The 20,557-nt window shown below is 41.0% G+C and overlaps 1 protein-coding gene across 33 annotated transcripts in view; it reads right to left on the bottom strand.

Moving 5' to 3' along the window:
- The window catches only part of NRCAM (neuronal cell adhesion molecule), a 141,270-nt gene extending 128,077 nt beyond the window's left edge, over positions 1–13,193 (bottom strand). For all 33 annotated transcript variants that reach the window (XM_040663785.2, XM_040663874.2, XM_040663954.2 and 30 more), the window contains exon 1: positions 13,098–13,193. The gene's annotated coding sequence lies outside the window, so the exon portion shown is untranslated. The remainder of the gene's footprint in view (positions 1–13,097) is intronic.
- Between the last annotated feature and the right edge of the window lie 7,364 nt (positions 13,194–20,557).

Here is a 20,557-nt window from a genome sequence, read left to right as displayed (position 1 = left end):
GCCATTATTTGTGAAGTGTCATTCACACTTTCACTCACCCAACCTTAAACAGCATAGCTATTGCAACCCAGGGGTCAGATAATCAAGAACAGAAAACAGATCAGTTATAATGTTGACTATGAGCAGGCAAATGTATTTAATAATACTGACTTTAAAAATCAGACAATATTGCTTTCTGGCTTAAACTTACTCACAGGAAAGCCAATTTGGGGATTTCCACATCCAGAGTATAGTTAATATATAACCAGAAAAATGGTTATATTTCCAAATAAACTGACGTTAAAAGCAACCGTATCATAGAATCATAGAATGGCCTGGGTTGAAAAGGACCACAGTGATGATTGAGTTTCAACCCCCCTGCTATATGTAGGTTCATCAACCACCAGACCAGGCTGCCCAGAGCCACATCCAGCCTGGCCTTGAATGCCTCCAGGGATGGGGCATCCACAACCTCCTTGGGCAACCTCTTCCAGTGTGTCACCATCCTCTGTGTAAAAAACTTCCACCTCATATTTAACCTAAACCTCCCTTGTCTTAGTTTAAAAACCATTCTCCCTTGTCCTGTCACTATCCGCCCTCATAAACAGCCATTCCCCCTCCTGTTTATACACTCCCTTCAAGTACTGTAAGTCCGCAATGAGATCTCCCCGGAGCCTTCTCCAAGCAAAACAAGGCCAGTTCCCTCAACCTTTCCTCACAGGAGAGGTGCTCCAGCCCTCTGATCATCTTTGTGGCCCTCCTCTGGACCCGCTCTAAGAGCTCCATGTCTTTCTTGTGCTGGAGGCCCCACGTCTGGACATATGTTGGAGAATAAACAGAAATACATACAATGGATAGCTTTAAATAAAAAGCTACTACATGATGCTACTTCTAACATTATGAATTGCCAGTGTAACTTGAAAACCACTGACAACTTTTAGGACAGCTGATTGGATGTACAAGAAGCCTTCCCCTCCCCCCTGAAAATATAATGAAGTCAAAACTCATTGGATATTGCATTTATCAATCTAATTAATAATTTGAACACAGGCAGCAGAATATCATTCATTCACATGTAGGATGAAGCCAGTGTGGATAATCTGGTCATTCTGGCTCTCCAAGCTGTACAACGGTGCCATCTCACTAAGCCATCCATGAAGGATATTTGCTTTACAACATAGTTGTTTGCTTTCCAGTAATGAAGCACTATTCAGAATTAAACTAGCTGGGTATAAGTACAAGTCTTCCATGTCACATCCCTAGTAAGATTTAAAAAACTAAAATCCAGCTTCTTTAATGCAAAGAAAACTTTTGACTGGTTAGATATGTTACATGAAATGCTTCTGAAAGTGACATATGAAAAGCAGACATTATTTCAGAGTATTTTTTAGACTCTGGTGTAGAACAGCAGAACAACAACATGTTAACATGTTTAATGGAGCTAGCTTTAATGTTTTTTTAAAACCATAAGTGCTATAAAACCATACTCCCTTGTACTCATTAACTGTGTCTTTGAACAGCAATCATCAATTACCATCTGATTGTGCCTAGTAGCATACTAGACAGCCACAGCCTCAATGAACATACAGAAATTAGCAGAATCATTTTATATGAAAGCTCCGGAGTCATTATACAACAAAGTTTTTAAAATATTTACTTCAAAGTCTGGCTGCCTAATTATATTTAAGACTGTAAGCCTTCTTAAAAGGAACCTTGAAGTTCTGTTTTATAGTTCTATGCTTACTATTACACAACTGCACTCAAGGTAAGATTTACACACTATTAACTACTATTAAAAATACTCACCTGTGCCTGAATAGCAGGTAAAAATAAATAAGTAAAAATCACTACCTTAAGACGGTATGAACAGGGATAAAGAAGACATAGGAACTCCCAGTGATGCTCTTCTGGAGGCTACTTAAGAATTGCAAGTGCTTCCTTCTGGATACTGCACAAGTCTTCGGTTGAGGATTACTGTTCAGAAACTTAATTTCACTACAAAAGTTGAGTTTCTGCTCTCTCAAAAAATTGATCGATTATTTTTCCAGTGATATTTAGTGTTGAAAAAATTATCAATTTATATATTTTAGTAATAATACTGAACAGCAACATGCTAAAATACATAAGTTTTAATTTCCAAGTCATACTTCAATGCAAGACCAACACAATTTAGTTCCTTTTTAATCAAATAAAATTAATATTGAAATTGGAGAAAAATTAAATGAACATAATTAGATAATGCATTATGAAATGCAAATTCATAATTATACTAATCTGAATTCTACTTTTTAATAATAAAAAATATCAGTTCAAAGCAGTGCATTAGTTCACTACAGTTAATTATAAATTACTCCCAATAATCGCAGGAAAAAAAAACTCCTAATGAAAGTAAATATTCAACAATTTTTATAGATGTGCTTTCAGAAGCAGATATCTCGCTCCATCCTTTACCATCCAGGGTACGTCAAACACACCTCAGGGAGCAGCATTATTCAGCACCCTTTGAGAAACAGGTTCTTCTGTTAAGTTGCAGTTCACTCCAGCTTTGCCATTACTAAGACCTTAAACATATATTATACTGAGTTTACAAGACAGACTCTTGTTAAGAGTTTTTATACCGTATAGCAAAGGTGATTTTTCTCTTAGCAACCAATATTGGTTATGTGACCTATTTAAGTATTCTCACATAATTAAACAACAGAATCTCATTTCAAGCTGATCATCTTCTCCAGTTTGAACGCTGAAAGACAATGCTTGCGATTTCACCCCTCAAATTGATCTCTGCCTGTAACACTGTATTTCTTCCTAATTTCCTTTAGTCTCAAAACATGCATGACTCAAAGTACTCCCCAGGCTCGAGCTGCATTTATCCTATGCAGCCTTTTTCCAGTATTACCTCAGAACAGATCACAGCAGTCCAGATGTTAGAAAAATGAGTCCCTCCCCCTTACAGCACAGCTTTCTTTGACTTCTTTTATCCTCTTCTCAAACTATAACGTTGAGGCAGCAAACATTCACTATCCAAAACAGCTGTGCTTTCTGTCCTTTCCCAACTTACTTATTTTACTGTACGGATCTTGGCTTTACTGAACAAAGTCAACCGCATGACACTAATATAATTCACCGTTGTATGTTATACGCTGCTGTCTATATAACTACACAGAACTAGAACACAGCTGGCTTGGGAGACCAATACATGAGTTACAGCCCCAAATGCCCAACCTACTGCTGACACTCATTCCTACCTTCCTAGTTTTCATAACCTCTTGTAAGGCTGCTCCATAACCTCCTGGGCCTCTACAGTTAGTGAGCTGAAGATGTGGCACCTCTACACCCAGGAACTACCCACTTCAGTCAGCCTTACCTGAGCTGACTCTCCAACTTTTACTACACAGACTGCCAACAGCCCAAGTGGTCCTGCCACAGAAGATACAAATCCAGGCTGCAAAATGAAGAGTAAGAGCTCAGAGAGTCCCAGTGCTTTCTGGTGACACACAAGGTCAACGTGGAGTCCTTGTACAACACAGCATCAACTAAAGAAAAGTTGAATCTCCTGTCTCCCCCGCACTCCCAACCATAATCCGAAAATACACAATTCATACACAGGTTTTTACATTCTGAAGTCTATAAGTGGACAGAATACAACTGCATCTGCTCACAGCTCTTCTTGCTTCGACAAACTAAGCAGTGATATCCCTAGCTTTAATACTGTGAAGGTTAAAAAAAAAAAAAACAGGTACCTTCACTTGACTGAATAAGAAGTTATTTGCTCAATAGTTGTGCCTTATATGACCCATATGCATGCAACTAAAGAATTCCATGATCTTACATTTGGCAGAAATCAAAAATCACTCTAGAAAATAACACTGAAACATTAGGAATTGCTCTGAAATATCTACAGTTTTCTTATATTTAATCTCAATCCAGTTTTCCTATATGCAAACAGTCCTTTCCTTCAGTAAGTTATACCCCTACCTAGGTGCTGACACATTCACTTTTGATCATGGGAGTCTACCAGACAGGAGGGAGGATAAGTTTCTGGGTTAAGCAAGAGATACTTGATAACACTTAATCACTGAAACTATTTTTGTTTGCATATATACCTGCCCCCTACTTCCAGTCTTCATTTACTCAAAGCTCTTACATATAAAAAGAACAATTTATCCTGAGCATGTAGAATAATCACAGGAGCGTATATCATGATACCAGCAGTGAAATATTTTTCCTCTTGTGAGCAACAAGACAAGGAATAGGTGTGCAATCTTTATGAGAGCAATCTTCCAACTTATTATTTCTTGTAATTTTTTTAATAATTAAGTAATTTAATAATTAAGTAATTATTTCTTGTCTATTTTCTAGCTTAATTATTTGCCAGTCCATATAATACTTCATAGTTACAAGCTTCATTCATTAAAACAGTAATCTGACATTTTGTTTTAGTAAGCAAGCAATCGTAACTCCATTCTATTAACAGCTATTTACAAGTAGTTTAAGAGACTTATTTGCCTTTGCTTCATCTCCTTTCACTTAGCTATTTTCCAAACCATCTTCAGGTTTCAGGACTTTCTTATCCTTACCTCCTCCGTTCTAGTTCATGTCTTTTTATTAAGTCAAGCTGGGTGGTTGCATAGTAGTTTTTAATTTGGAACTTCCCCATCTAAAAAAATAAAAGGGGAGGTGTTATTTATTTCAGCTTATCGTATGAAACTGTTTTTTGCAGCAATGGCTAATACCTGTTGGTGTGTGTTTCAAACCAAGGGGGAAAAGGAACAAATCCTGTACTCTTAGGACAGAATCTCAACTTCACAGAAGAGAAAAGAAACAAATGTAAGCATCTATATTATGTATTAAACACTACAGCTAATCTAATACTAATGTTTGGATTAATCCTGGCAACCATTTCCAGCTATGGAGCATGTTCTCAGCAGTAGTGTTCCTGTCATTGTATTTAAGCAGCAGAATTCAGCCCCTGTGAAGCTAAAGTCTCATAGCTTCAACAATGCATTGAAAAGCCAAGTGTAAAAGTTGACCAATTATTCAGAGCAACTCAGGTTTACTTTTGGATGCTGCTCAGCTTCTAGTCAAAAAAAAAAAAAAAAAAAAAAAAAGAAAAAAGCTAGGACACATTAGCCAACTGAACTATGAAGATGCAAATCTTAATAAATCATGAATTCCAGTGATACTCTTGAGTATTTGATGCTGCCAATTCTGCCAGGACGCCTTCCTGAATGCTATGAAAAACCAACTTCTATATTTCAATGCCAAGTGGCGGAGAAGATTGTGAAGTAGTACATAAAATCTTAGAACTAACGGGGAGAAAAATTCCTCCAGCTAAAGTTTTGAGAATGATATCTGTGAACAGTCATAGAAATAACTTCTCCAGAAATCCTGCTGTTAAGAGAAATGTGTCGGCTGGAAGCAACAGCAGGGAAATTAGAAATCTAGGGCAGCATTTAAGGCTATCTTGATGATGCTTCACTCCTAAAACAAGCAGAATCAAGACCCCAGAGAACAAGGAAAGCTCTTAAGATTTGCCTCTAAAGAATAATAAATCCTGTGAGTTTGAAACTACAGGATAAAGAGTATTATTGCTTTTCTTAAAAAGGCAGTCTAGATTTTAGAAGAAAATAATTCCAAGAAAGGAGACTATCGCTGTAACTTAAGAAGGTACAAGACATAGTAAGGGCAAACACATGATGTGCTTTAATCAGGCTCCTGCATTTGTAGCAGGAAAGCTATATAAAATGACCAAACATCACCTTTCACTACAAACTACAGTTCAAACTCCTGAAAAAGGCTACTTCCATTGAAGTGTTTAACCTTAGGCCCATAATGTTAAATATTTTCCATGATATTCTAAGAGGCAAAACTACATGCTCTAAAAGATCTAAGTTTTATTAATAATAAAAAGCAGTAGAAGAACATGCAAACATTGGGGGATCTCTGCAAAAACATGAAGACAGAATTAAATTATTCCTTAACTGCAAGAGAAAAACTATTGAGCAAGGGGTATACTTGTCATTTTCAAATGATGATGGACATGAAAATGCACTTTAATTAAAGTTATTGGGTTCAGTGATCTAATGAACTGTTTTTCTGGCTTCCTTTGTATGAATGCACAACCACAGACCAGTTATAAGCAGATATGTTTACTTTCATCTTATACTAACAAAAAATAATAGCATTTATATAATACTTAGGACATTCTTTGTATTTATAGCATGTTATTTATTCACTTTCTATTTCCTTGTATTTTCAGATGCATAGACAGTCTCCTTTCTAAGGATTTGTTTTGTGCTCCGTAAACAATATCTTCGCCCTCTGCTGGTCAAGATCACCTTCACTGTTTCCCAGATTTTTATTTTTTTTCCCCCCCTTTAAGTTACAAATGCATTTTATAGAATTGCCATATGCAAGGTCTATAGCTTTCAGCCACCTTGAGCTTCTTGCTGGATATTTAAAAGAGGATGTGCACATCAAGGTTTCAGATTTACCCTACTACAGAAATTTCTATTATGTTGTCTATTGTGCAAGATCAATACAGACAAAAACATTCAATTGGAAAGGGTAATTCATTGCCTTTCACTCAGTTATTAACATCGCTCTTCTAACAGATATGTTATTTCCCATAGCAGAGGAACAGTCATTCAAATTCCTTATTTTCATGGTATTATACAACCAGGAAGGAGTTAGAGAAAATTGTTTCCCAGCTCTAAACCTTCATCTTCAGAGAAGCAGTAGGTGGTAATCCCTCTCCCTCATTATTTGATGTTTTTAAAGGCATTAGATATGCCAAAAGCCACACAGACAATCTTCAAAATGATTCAAAACACATTTGGCATGTGAACACAAACCACTCAAATTAGTTTCGCTTCTTGTATTAAGCATGTAACCAAAACCTACACAAGAGCAGAGAAAAGCATGTCAAACAAAGTGCAACCAGTTTTGATAAAAAGAGAGAGTTCCTTCACACACACAAAGACACCCTTGTAGCATTACTTGAGCTGGGTAATCGTACAAGCAGTAATTGTCCTCATCAACACTTACAAACATAACCAAACCTATGCCCAGGTAAGAGTAACATGGCATTTGCACTAGAAAGAGTTCAGATAACCATAAATTCTGTTTGACAGCCCCAAATAAGGACACATTCTTCCCTTCCACCTTCATTGCCAAGGTATTGCCTTCTGGAGTCTCTGAACTGTGGTTAACAGAAATAGGAATCTTTTCACCAGATGGAAAACTGCATGTCCAGTTCAACTTATCATGTGACAAGGCCCTGGTCCTCATGACTTACAGACTTGACCGTGGCAATGCCACAGTGATTCCCACTGCACTCTGGAGAAAGCCACAAATCACTCAGAACATGGCAACCCCAAGACTGTGCAGCACATTACGGTACAGGCAAATGAAAAAGGCTCACCATCCATAGCAAACACAGCTCTTCAGAACAACTGGACCCAGAACGCAAAGCCTACTGCTTCAAGACACAAGAACAACAATAGGCCTCTATTTCTATTATTTTCTCTCCCTTTTTGTAAACTCACTCAAGTCCTATACAATTTGAAAGAAAAGGAATGCAGCTCCCTTTTCTGAGCTTTAATAGAAACTATATATATATATTTAGATAAATCAGTCATAACAGATTAAAAAGCAGTAAAGGAGCTAGCTATTACCATCTCATCTCACCCAAGGTAAGAACCAGATTTTGATAGCATGTAACAATCACAACAAAGTTACCAAATCAGCTATGCTAAGGAAGAAGAGAAAATACCTTCAGTTTTCAACAGTGAAGCAAGAACTCAGTAGGGTTAAGCTTTCCTGTTGTATTTAGCTTGTCTACAGACCCCAGCATTGGTCCATAAGTGGAGTGGGCTGAGGACAGGAACCTACAGCCTCCAGCTTATCCAAAGCAGCAGTAACCTACTCACTAGACCTTGTTATCCCACCCAAAGAATAGCTCACGACACGTTTGTCTTGCTTATATTCCACAGAGATTAGAATGAGGAAGGCACGGGTTACCTCCTGTATTTTGATTAACCTAGAGATGTGAACAGCAGCATAGGCAGGTCCACTTCTTAGTCCTACTAGACACAATCTCTCAGAGTAGGGAGGATTGCCTATCCTACCACCAAGGGTAACATGTAGTGTGTGAGACTACTGATAAAATGAACCATCTGGCATTTTAAAATACTCTTGAAAATCCCTTTTAATAAGTGCACAAGTTGTATGTATGTTCCCTGACTATTCTACTGTTGCCTTTCCTCTAAGGCTTCCGGTGATACTTTTTCCCAAATCCATCATTTCTACCACTTTTTTTCTTCTTCTTCTTTTTTTTTCCTCTGATGAAAAACTCCATAACACATTTTATTCTTTATCCTTTTACTCAAACAGTGTTCCTCCTTGTGGATTTTGTTCCTAATTCATCACCTCAGTCACCCCCGCTGTTAGCATTTCGTCCATATCTACTACTTTGCCTATGCTACGGTACAACATTCAGCTGAAAGACTTCCCTTGACCAGTGCCTAATACACAGGTCAGTTAAATCCATGGCATTGTTCTCCAGCTACAGAAGTGTTCCCTAACCCCACTTCTTGCACAACAGTTGTTTTTCACACTAATTGACCATACACAATGACTTCACATAAACATATACAGCCCTCCACAGGTTTGTTGACACTGAAAGGGCAGCTCCTTCACATAAGCTCTCAGACTCAAGTTGGCCAAATGCAACACTGAACAGAGATAAAAGGAAGTTGGAAGTGAAAGTTAGAGTTCAGAAAGATACACACATTAAAAAAATATCCATATTAATGTATAAGTACTGTCAGGCCCACACTTTGGTAACAGTCTGTAAAGGAACATGGTATGTTAACACTTTGGATGGCTGATCAGGAGAGCCTATTTTATTCAGCCAAAGACAGATCCAAAACTTCCTAGTTATGCAAGGTAACTTTTGTTTTCCTCAAACAAGATGTTAAACAGTAACAATTACATGCTTCAAACCAAAGGAAATTAAAAGATCACGTACACCTAATGGTGCAGACCAAGTATGAGAACACCTGCATTCCCACTAGACCTCATCCAAATTCAGCAGCCTCACACAAGGATTTACAGACACCACATCAGTGCTAATTTTGTCCGCTCTAATTGACCATCTAGACAGCTAGATCCTTTCTAATGTGTCTGTTTTTTAAAGTTATCACGTCCTTATAAGTTGAACTGGCCTTTTTTCCTCACTTGGCTATTTTCATCCGTCTGAGATGCTCTGCATGAAATGCTGCTTCTTCTATAAAGTTTGGCGGCTTGAAGTAGAATGGGGGTACTGTGAGCTCTTACAGAAACATTTTATAATTCAAGCTGATATGCGGCCATACTAAAAAGTTAACAAGGGGAAAGCTGTAATCACATTATGAATTGAGCCATTTCAAAACCAAAACAGTGTAGGAAAACAGTGCATTCACAAAGTGAATAGTAAGATACATTTATCCCGATTCATACAGCAAAACAAAACAAAACTGAAAGCCTCTTATAACAGTTAATAGAAGATCCAGATGAACGTTTCTGTACTTATTCAACACTTACGAGAAGGGAGAAGCTACAGAGCAATCCAGAGAGGTATTTGCAATGCAATTAGGCTAGACAAGCAAGCCTGAATGTGTGCCAGCTGCAGGGGCTTGCCCTTAACTCGCACAATCAAGTGTCTAGTGTTGCACACTGTCTAGCATCACTATCTCCAGTATTAATCGTCTCATCAGATATGTACTTGTTTACTGAGCATCTTAATCAGGGCCTGAGCGCACATCTAGCTGCACCTTGCAGCAGTCAATATGACAGTCCGTCACCAGCTGTCAGTTACAGCTCCCACAGATAGAAAAACTCCAACTCAAACAAGCGCGTTCGGCTCTCAAACTAAGCTATCGTTCACATTTCAATATGAGACTTGAATTCCTTTTCAGTGTTCTTCAACTTTGACCCAGCTCTACCCCCTTCTTCACTGAAAAGGGCAAAGACAACAGCCCAGCAAGTGGGACAGGCAAAACAGACCTCCTTTGTTCACTTTTTTCCTTCCAGTTTTCTATGGAGGTAAATAACTGAAAGCCCAGCCAGCCCTCAGTAGCTCAGAAGAAAGCAACACAGCCAGCTTGCAACTATATTTTCCTGCTATACAAGCAGTAGGGCAAAACTCAAGGCAAATCAGGCAAATCATGCCACCCTTATTAATGACAATTAACTCTTTCAAATTTCCTTAGTATTAAAAAACAAACAAACAAACAACACAATATTCATAAATGCATTAAATTACAGTACCTTTAGTATTAAAGTGAATAGGCAATAAACATACTCACTAATTTAAAATGCAGCAAATTATCACTGCAGAGAAAGTATAACAGAATTTTTTGAATACTATCAGCCCACTCAGGAAGGCAAAATCAGATTCACTGCATATTGCCCAGCAGACAGCCTCCTACATTATTCCCTCGGCTTACATTACTGGGATGTACTGTCTCTGCACAGCTTCCCATTTTACAAACTCTTTCCATAAAGAATGACAAAATTGAACTGCACTACTCAATTTTCACAGGGTATGTTTATTGCACTCTTCAGATATACTGGAAGGTAAATAATTACAGCCCAAGCTGATCTGGGATAGCCAAATACAACAAAAGAGAATAGCAGCTCCACAGCTGCAAACAGCAGATTTGGGTTTCAGGCTGACTGAGCCATCTGAGCTCTACCAACAAATCCCCAGTCCTTAACACACTCTGTACATTTTACATCCGGATACTATGGATATGCACTTCACCTTAGCAAAAAGAACAGGGAGACTTGCATTACCTTTTCCTGGCTGGAAATCGGAATCCTCAAACCAATAAGGACTGTCAGTTAGAGAGATGCCTCATTAACTCCAGGAAACTGCAATTCAGTTATTAACGCTTCTGCCATTGCCTTTCTGAGTGCCAGAGAGAAAGACCAAAGCACAGGGCGCTATTAGGAGATATGAGTAAGTACCACTGGATCTTTATCTCATTTCATGCCTGACAATAAAGACCATTTTATGGAGCCGGATTTTCATGCTTAAATCACTTTTTGCAAACCAGCTCTGCGGTGAATGTGATAAACACTGCCCTTTCTGTGAGAAGATGAGGAACAATAACTAAAGATCAGATTCTGGTGATCTCCCTCACCTTAAGCATGATTTACTTTTGAGTATTTTTACTGTAACCAGTGAGACTAATCACAGAACAAAGTACTAATGCGAGGATGATTAATTGTGGTTTTACTCTGAGTTATGAAGAGGGCTTTAGCCTCATCATTAGCACCAGCTGGTACACACAGCCACATCATCTGATGATGACACACAGCTGTACAGCTTTCCTTTAGCTAAATCTCCTTTGCACAATCCAGAATACAAATTCATTCAACAGATCCTGAGTTCTCTCACCACTAAGCCATTTTCTGTCAGGGTTTGCTTGGTTTGCTTTTAAATTCACTATTCTCAAAGCAGGCTTTGCCAACTCAATTGATACAGTCCAACGATTGTTTATAAACACTCAAGAGAATATCAAAGTGTTTCTAAATTGAGAGAAATAATTTCCACAGACTTCAGTTCTTTAGCAACTCTGATCTCTTGCTTTGCAATTCATATTCAAAAGTAAGGACAGACATCAGCTAAAGAAACTTACCATAACCTACTGTAGGGAACCTGCTCTAGCAGGGGGTTGGGCTGGATGTTCTCCAGAGGTCCCTTCCAACGCCTATGATTCTGTGAAATGCATGAAGTTCACGCGCATGCAAATAATCAGATGAGGCAAAAATCAGAATGTCAGCTTTCTGACTTGTGGGTGCTTTGAGGCAGTATGTCACACTATGGTGTCTCTGACAGTTGATACCCTTTGCCAAAAAAACACCTGCAGATGCATCTCTTGGCATCTACGCCACTTTCCAATTCAACATGAAGCCCAGATGCCTTCTGGTCTTGCACACTGACCTACCGCACGCACAGCCCCATACAATTACCATCCATAAGCTACCACACTGATCATGCTAAATAATGGAAAAAGCTGAAACAATTAATATTGCACCTGTTAGATTCGATGAAGTTCTTTTCATGTTTCTCCACCTTTTCTAAGCATACAACTGCACAGGAACAGAAAGCCAGGCAGTTGGCCTCTAGGTTCAGCAGAAGGGTGGTTTAAGGAAAGAACGAAGAAGAGGATATTTACAAACAGAAGAACCACAGACCACGGTCTGCAGATCTCACCATACAGCACCACATTCTCCATTATTTTATCTCCTCACTCAGGCAGCCAAGGAACAACACTGCTGTCACACTGCATTTGTCCGTGTGGAAGAGCCCTATTGACTGGGCTGGAATACCGTGAGCTTCAATATTTAAACAGCTTGCCCTCATTAATCAGATAGCGCCTAAGCCCAGGCTCCCGAGACGGAGCATAAACGCATTTCAGACTTCAGAACTAACACCACCGTGCCAGAAAGTTGAGCAGAACGTTCACTTAACGATGACTTTATAACCGAGGAGCAGGTGCATTGCTGCTCACGCTCTCGTTGCCATTTTCTATGCCCGTTGCCACCAGACGCCAGGACACCGCACACCCCAACCCCGCTTGGGCTCCCTTCACTACTAACCCCGCCAGCAGCAGCGGGAGGCGGCGCGGAGAGCCGTGCGGGGGCGGCTCCGGCCGGGGAGCGCTGCGGGGCTCACCTGGGGCTGCCGCCGGCGGAGCGGCTCGGCGACCGCTGCCGGCACTTCAGCACAGACAGCTCCCGGCCGCCGCCGAGCGCGAAATGGCGACCTCCGGGCACCGGGCGGGGGCCGCGCCGGGCGGAATCGCCGCCACGCGCCGAGCCGAGCCGGGCCGGGCTGGGCCGCTCTGCAGCCGCACAGCCGGGCCCGCCGCGCCCCTCCTCGCCGGCAGCGGCCACCTACGGCGCCCGCCTCCCGCACCTGCAGCCCGAGCTGCCGCCGCCTCCCCGTCAGGTGCCTCGAGCCGGACACCTGCCGCCGGGCTCCGCTCCGCGCCCGGCCCGGGGGGGCAGCTCCCGCTCGGCTCCCCGCCGTCGGGGCTGGGTGAGGGGGACGGCCCGGTACTCACGGGAAACTGCGGCCCCTCCGCCAGAGAGACGGTCGATGGAGACCCGCGGCCGCGCGCCTCCTACTGCCGCACGCCCGGCAGCCCGGCGAGAAGAGCGGCGGCGGGCGCGCTCCCGCGCCTATCACCTCCCCGCCGCCCCCGCCCCGCCGTACCGGGGCGCGCGCTCCCGCGGGGGGCGGGGAAGGAGCGCGCCTGCGCTAGCGCGCGCGGCGAGCGGAGGAGGGAGCAGGGACGGCGCTGCGGCCGCGGCGCGGGTCCCTCGCACCTGAGGCGGAGGGGCGGCGGCCTCCATCTTGGGCAGCGCCCCGCTCCTGTTAGTACCGGGGAGAGCGGGCCGTGAAACCGTCCTGGCTGCGGGCCTTCGGGGGATCAGGAGGATCCCCGGAGCGGACCGTAGCGGTCTCCCCGGGTGTCTGCGCGGGCGGCGGCCGCCCGCCCCCCTGTCTTCATCCGGGCGGGGAACCCGGACCGCCGCGGGGCACCCCCCTCCCCGCCGTGCGGGCCCGGGCGATGCCGTCGTTTTAAATAGAGGCATTATTTTAGCCCGGCAGTGCCCCTCTAAATAGACGGTCTCAGCAAGTTCCCAAACGGGAGACAAGGGTATTATTTTACGCTCGAGAATAGTCCCATTGAGCTCGGCAGCGCTGCTCCCATGCGTGCAGTTAAACACGGGTGTTTGCAGGACCGCAGCCAGGAACTCCGGCCGCCCCGGGTACAACAATACAGCAAACGAGGCTGGCTGGGGGTGGACGGAGGCCCGGATTGCTTGCTGGGGGGGCGGGAGCCCCGCAGCGCTCTGTGGCACCGCCGCACGGACAGGGCCGCGGCCAGTCCGCGTCCGAGCAGCGCGGGTTCGGGATGCCGGGCGCTGAGGTGCGGGCGCTGAGGGAACGGCTGTGGGTGAGAGCCGTTGGAGGAAAGTCTCGACTGAGGGTCGTTTGGTAGGATCGTTAAGGTTGGAAAAGATGCCTAAGACCATCTAGTCCAACCATCAACCCACCACCACCGTGCCCACTAACCCTGCCCCTCAGTGCCACATCTCCACATTTTGTGAACGCTCTCAGGGACAGTGACTCCACCACCTCCCTTTGCAGATTGTTCCCTATATTCCAGCCTGTTCTGGTTCCTGTTTCACATAGACCGCTCTGTCGAAGGCACATCTCAGTCAAGGCATGCTCACAGTGCGCACCTGCACTTACCTTTCACATCCTGCTGCTCATTTAATAGTAGTCAGCATTACAATATCATTTTGAGACTCCGGTAGGCTATACTCAATATTGCTCAAAACTAATCCAAGACTGTGTTTAACACGTGATAAACATGATTATCTGTCACTGCTGAGTGTGCTATCAGCCATTTTAGGAACACCCTTCTGTGGTCTGCAACGTGGTAACTTTCATAGTGGTTAACTCTTCTTTATGTGCGTCAGGAAACAGCTCTCAAAGTGAACACCGCGGTGATAACTTACTTAATAGTGCAAAACACAATGCCCAAGGTAAAAAAAAAAAAAAAAAAAAGCTCTCATCCCACATCTCTGCAGAGAACCAATTATGATGCTGTCAAGTTAAATCTGAACAGCTGACCTACTGAAAAACAGCACTCCGGATGAATAACAGATGCTATAAATGATATAGCACATGCGTATAAATATCCAAGGGATAAATAATAAGTCAGACACTACTGCTTCAGACTCTGGAGATATGCAGGCTCCTATCAATCTGATGCCAGAATATCATTGTTTGAGAGCTGAATATGTAAAGAAGATTAGAAGGATGTGAAGAAAATCCTTTTTATAAAGAGAGGGAAGTAAGTGCTTGAATTTACTCTGTAGCCCTGTATGTTCTTTATTTTCATTTGTTTGTATTTATTCTTAGCATAGAATTCCCTTTACCAACTTATTTAATGCAGAAACACTATGGCTTAAGTAAAAATCATGCAATGTGTAAACAGAGAGCCTAAAATGTTAGGATATTGGCTAACTGTGCTTCCAAGAAGCTGTTTCATAGGGAGAATATGTAGCCAGTTTTGGCTTCAAGAAAACGTGGGCATAAAATGCTGAGAGAAGCGTGATTTCTCAGCTGTCTTTTTGCATCCTTGCCAGATTTCTGGAGAACATGGTGAGCCAAAGCTTCAGGAGGTGGACTGAGGAACTTAGCACGCTTCAAGGAGAAAGACTTGAAAAGTTTTCAATTTGGTTTATTTTTAAGTGTAGAAATGGAGGTCTGGTTCACGTTTGGATGGTAGAAACCACATATGATGGATTTTGTAAACACAAATCGATTGGGCTGTGGCAAACCCCCTGGTGTTTGTTAGACTGCAGAAACCAAATAAATGACGGATTTTCAAGCATTGCATGAAGGGTGTAACAGACAGTTCTACCTTGATGTATGATTAAGATGAAATGTTGCAATTGCTATGGTTACATGATACCCCATAGAATTTAAATTCCATTTTTTATTATTACTGAGATAAATAAATGCATACATTCAACAGCATAAAGCATAACTTTCCAAATGGTGGCATACATATCATTATTATTATTTAGTATTACATAAAAAATTTAGTATTTATGCAGCAGATAGCAGAGCTAGGAGCTACTCCTGCTGGTGATGGCATCTACTGCTGTGGAACAGTGCCATCAACACTGGCAGTAGGATGGTGGCATCGAGCAAAAATAAATATGTGGGTTTGTTGGCAGAAGCATGTGAGCAGAAGTTGTGTGGCTGAGGGATTATTACCTTTTAGAGTAATTCACTGCTGCCTTGCATCATCTCTGGAATCCTAATTCCATATTTTTTTTTATCACTTCTCACTTTGCCTGCTCCAATTAGATCCATAAATGGGCATTTCCAAAATACGCGTTTTAGTATTCATGATGCATTAACAGCAACCTTAATTCATTTAGTTTTCTATCACCAATTCCATATTTGAAAAAAATCTGTTGAGTATTTAATAGTCTTTGTTTAGGGAAGCAATGATCAGGTGCATGATACAGCCAGTTAATGGATACACAAAACTGATACATGTGGTCTCAGTATTGTGACACAGGAAAAGCTGTCAAAAACTTGTCTGTGATAGCTATCAGTAATTATCTGGGCATCTGCATTCTGCTTACCAACTAAACATTCAGAAGTTTGATAAAGTAGAAGAGACTCACGTTAGCTGAAAAGAATTATTTAACAATTTGTTCCTAGACCAGAACTTTTTAAGAGGCATGGAAAGACATCTTGGTTTGTTCGTCTCACCTAACTTTAGACATCTACTATGTCAATGTCTGCATCTGAGCTAGTCACTCTCTCCACTGAGCATAAAGGGAACCAGAAATAGACACTTCTAGCGTATGATTCATCTAACCTATTTTAGATGTCTACATTAGGATGAGCTGAGTTGCATCCTAGAAATGCCTGTTTCTCTCCATTGACTGTAACAGGACCAGCGGGTGTCTCGCTCAGCTGTAAATGTCTGTATTTTAATACTCTACATTTACTCAGCTGAATATCACTTGTGATTTTTATGTGAGTTATGCCACTGTTTCACTTGATCTGAGGTTTTACAGTGGTGAGTGGAGTACAGTGCAGCGCAGTGTTTTACACAAAGTAAACTGGTGAGAAATACCTGACTAAATATATTAAAATTAGTACAAGCTAGGCGAATCTTATTTAGTAGACTGTGAGGCCTTCCCAATCATAAACTAAACATCTTTTGAAATTAGTCTCATTTATTTGTTGTTATGCCAGATCTTCTTGTATCATAATAGTAAAGTAAACTAACTGCTGGGCAAATACTTTACTTTTTTTGAAGCTAGTATTTATTTACTATTGTAGCATAAAATGTAAATATTTCTAAGCAGAAAAGAGACCAAAATCAGTATCAAAACAGTGATAATGTCTAATATTAAAAGTTGCTCTGCTTGGTATTCAGTAACAAAAACAAAATGGGAGATTTAGGTTAGATATTAGGGGGACATTTTTCACTCAGAGGGTGGTGATGCACTGGAACAGGTTGCCCAGAGAGGTTGTGGATGCCCAATCTCTGGATGCATTCAAGGTCAGGCTGGATGTGGCTCTGGGCAGCGTGGCCTAGTGGTTGACAACCCTGCACATAGCAGGGGGGTTCAAGCTAGATGATATTTAAGGTCCATTTCAACCTAGGCCATTTTATGACTCTATGATTCTATGGAAATCAGCCTTCACAGAGAACCATGCAAAGGATGCGTTTTGATATAAAATATGTTGAGAACTAGGCCAGCAAGAGAATCATACAGAAATGTTGTCAAGAACTGAAAAGTAATACCCAATTTTAGGCCTCAGAACTATTTTCTCAAAAGACAATTCACAGCTAAGCATTGTACATGTTGTACTGCCATCACAGGGCTCAAACTTCCTTCAGGACTTAGATGGTTGAATGCAAGGAGTGGGTCCTGTTCTTCAAGGAGTAGATGGAGAGAAGGAGCTATAAGTGCTATCACCTGCCCTGTCTTCCACTGACTTGGTCAAGAGAATGCAAAGGAATGAAGCAGAATGAATCTTAATGAATTTTAACTTCTCAGAGCAGAAACCTTAGAACAGCATCTAGGAGAATCTGAGGATGAGACGGTTTCAATCCACTCTACTGATGCTCTTCCACCTTGTAGAGGCTAGTTAAATACTGAGAGAAAGTAAGCTTACACATATAAAATACATCTCACAAAAACACACAGAAACTCTGTAATTAATGTATTTGCATATTTATGAAGAAATAGGTTTTAGCCCTATACCTACACCAGATACTTCATGGCATTTTTGTCCTTTTGTCTTTTTTTTTTTTTTACTGAAGTCATATTTGGCCTCCTTTCTGCCCAGCAGCTTGACAATTTGACTAATGATCAGAGCATTCTCTCTCTCTTGTGTATTCCATGCAAAGTGAAATATCTTTGGAAGGAGAGATGACAGCAGTGCTTGAATTTGGATTACTTGTTTTTTTAGCTGCTAGGTAGCAAAGGCTGAAAAAGGAGTTAAAAATATTTCTCAAACACTCTGGACAATTGTGATTACAGGAATACGTTACCATCTTGGTTTTGTGTGAAGCTTAGTCAATCAGATCGAAGTGCTCTAAAAATGCTTTAAAGAGCAATTTTGAGAGGTAAAAGAGAGAGATGAACTTTTTAAACACGCAAAGATGCCGAAGTATACAGAGAACAGTACTTTTGGCCATTCTCAGAGGGTGATCTCAAGGGTCATAAAAAATCTTTGTAACTTTTCAGGAACTTGAGAAAGAAAGGATTACATGAAATAAATATTTAACATGATCTGTAGGATACCATGACTAAAATGACTATAACGTCATTTTTGACAGCTGTATTCAACATGATGAAATGACTCAAGCTGATGGAAATTGGATATTGATTTCACAAGGATCCATGTTTTATCTGGTATATAAACAAAGGAAGTCCTTCACATGACAGATTAAACATTCTGCAGATACCAAACATGGTTTGCGTACATGATTAGTGTTCCTATTTTTTCCATTTGAAAGGATTGGCTGAGTCTCTAAGAAATCTCTTATTAACCTAACTCATGGTTCACAATTCTTGAAAAACTTGAAAAACTCTGCTTCCACGAAGATCAAAAGCCTACAGACATCAGGCATCTTATTCCAAGGGACTTCTAAAGTGCTGAATGCTAAGTAGGTCCATGTGAAAATCAGGAGTTTAAGGTTAAGCCCAACCTTATGATTTAACCTGTCCCATCTTTTTGCTAAATGTCTGACAAGTTAAGGGAGACTTCCACTATAGAAATGACCTAGGAATCATTCAAAGATTCTGGAAAATGGCTAATAACAACTATTAGAGCTATTGCTATTATTGCTGTAATGGACTTTTAATTCCAATCCACCAAATGTTCATGCACTTTCCTGTGCATATGTGTAATGTGAAAAAAACCTTAATGATAGACACACACACACACACACACACGCATGTATCCAAGCCTTTTCAGATGACAGTGAAAAAGAGTGAAGTTGGTGAAAGAGTAAGGTCTGCTCCCTTTCCCAACACATGAATGTTAATTTTGATCACATGGAGGCTTGGAATGAAGGAAGGTTTTGCCTGAGTGACTGAAAAGAAAACGACATAAAGTTTGGTAAAAAATTACATCAGTTAAGTCTTTTTGAAGTTATCCTTTAGTCTTGAACTAGAAAAAAAGCCCACACGGCTTGTCTAGTCTGCTTGCTTAAGATACACCTTGTTCTATAAGTCTTTTGGATCTTCTGAGGATGAGATTGCTTTTAAATTGTAAACACACTGTTGCCCTACAGGCTTATGCTTGGACTCCTTGAAGCTTTTAAAGTGAGAAAATCTCTGGATAAATTTGCTGGCTCTACTAAACTCCCAGAGGAGCGACATCAATGATTTGCTGTTCATGGTCCTTGCAGCTTTCTGAAAACAGATGCCAGTGAACAATCAGCATTGTTGCTGAATAACCAAACATATTTCTAAGATTCTTTTGCATTGGTCATCATATCAGGATAACTGTATTTTGAAAGGTCCAGAAAACTATGATTACTTTGTGTGAAATGTTTCTCGCTTTATGTTTGTGTTTGTTAGTCCAAAATACAACAGGAAAAAAGAAAATCTGACTGAAAATGGCAGGCAAGGCACCTGGGATAGGAGGAAAAGTAATAATCTAGGCTGTCATTCTCAGCTTTAACTGGCAATAAAGTTAGTTAATAATTCAAAGGCTTAGTCCCAGCACCAAATGCAGTGATCACTGGAATTGCAAATCATGAGCTCTTTGGAGAGCATAGAATTATGGAATCATAGAATGCCCTGGGTTGAAAAGGACCATAATGATATCTGGAGAGGAGCTGAGATTTCTTGGAATGTTCCAGTGCAGATTTCTTGTATGGACCTCTGGGTATGGGTTGGGACTTTAGAAGAGTTCAAGAAATCTGTCTCAGACAAATAAAATACTTCAGAGTACTCAGAAAGAAAGATACTCAAAATATTTAACATGGAACACAACAAATGAATTAAAAACAATGCTATCGAGCATCACAAGAGATATCACATATACACATTTAAGAAAGGAAAATGTTTTTAAAATGAAACGCTAAAATGTTCAGAATGCCAACAGTTGACGTTGTGTTGGATGTGACTCTACCCAGGATTTGGAGATTAAACTGATGTTCAGCAAGGTTGCAAAATCCTGTTGTATGTGCAGGTGGGAACATCAGCAAAAGTGGGAGGAGTACCCTTCTTTCATCCTCTTCTGCTTCTTCTCCCCTAAATCCCTGCCTTTCGCAACACAGTCATTGAGCTTCATCATTTTCCATTCTTTTCCAGGAAGAGCATGTCATTTTCCTTTCACAAACTGAAGGAATGTGACACAGTTTATGAGAAGAATACTGGAAACGTCTTCTCTGTCTCACCCTTTCTTTACACTTTACTAGAAGAGCTGGTGTCATATACAGCAGTTATTGTT

This window comes from Gallus gallus, chromosome 1, assembly GCF_016699485.2.
Source record: "Gallus gallus isolate bGalGal1 chromosome 1, bGalGal1.mat.broiler.GRCg7b, whole genome shotgun sequence".
NCBI classification, from domain to species: Eukaryota; Metazoa; Chordata; class Aves; order Galliformes; family Phasianidae; genus Gallus; species Gallus gallus.
Note: the sequence above shows the minus strand (reverse complement) of the source record. Positions and strands in the feature narration are given on the sequence as shown.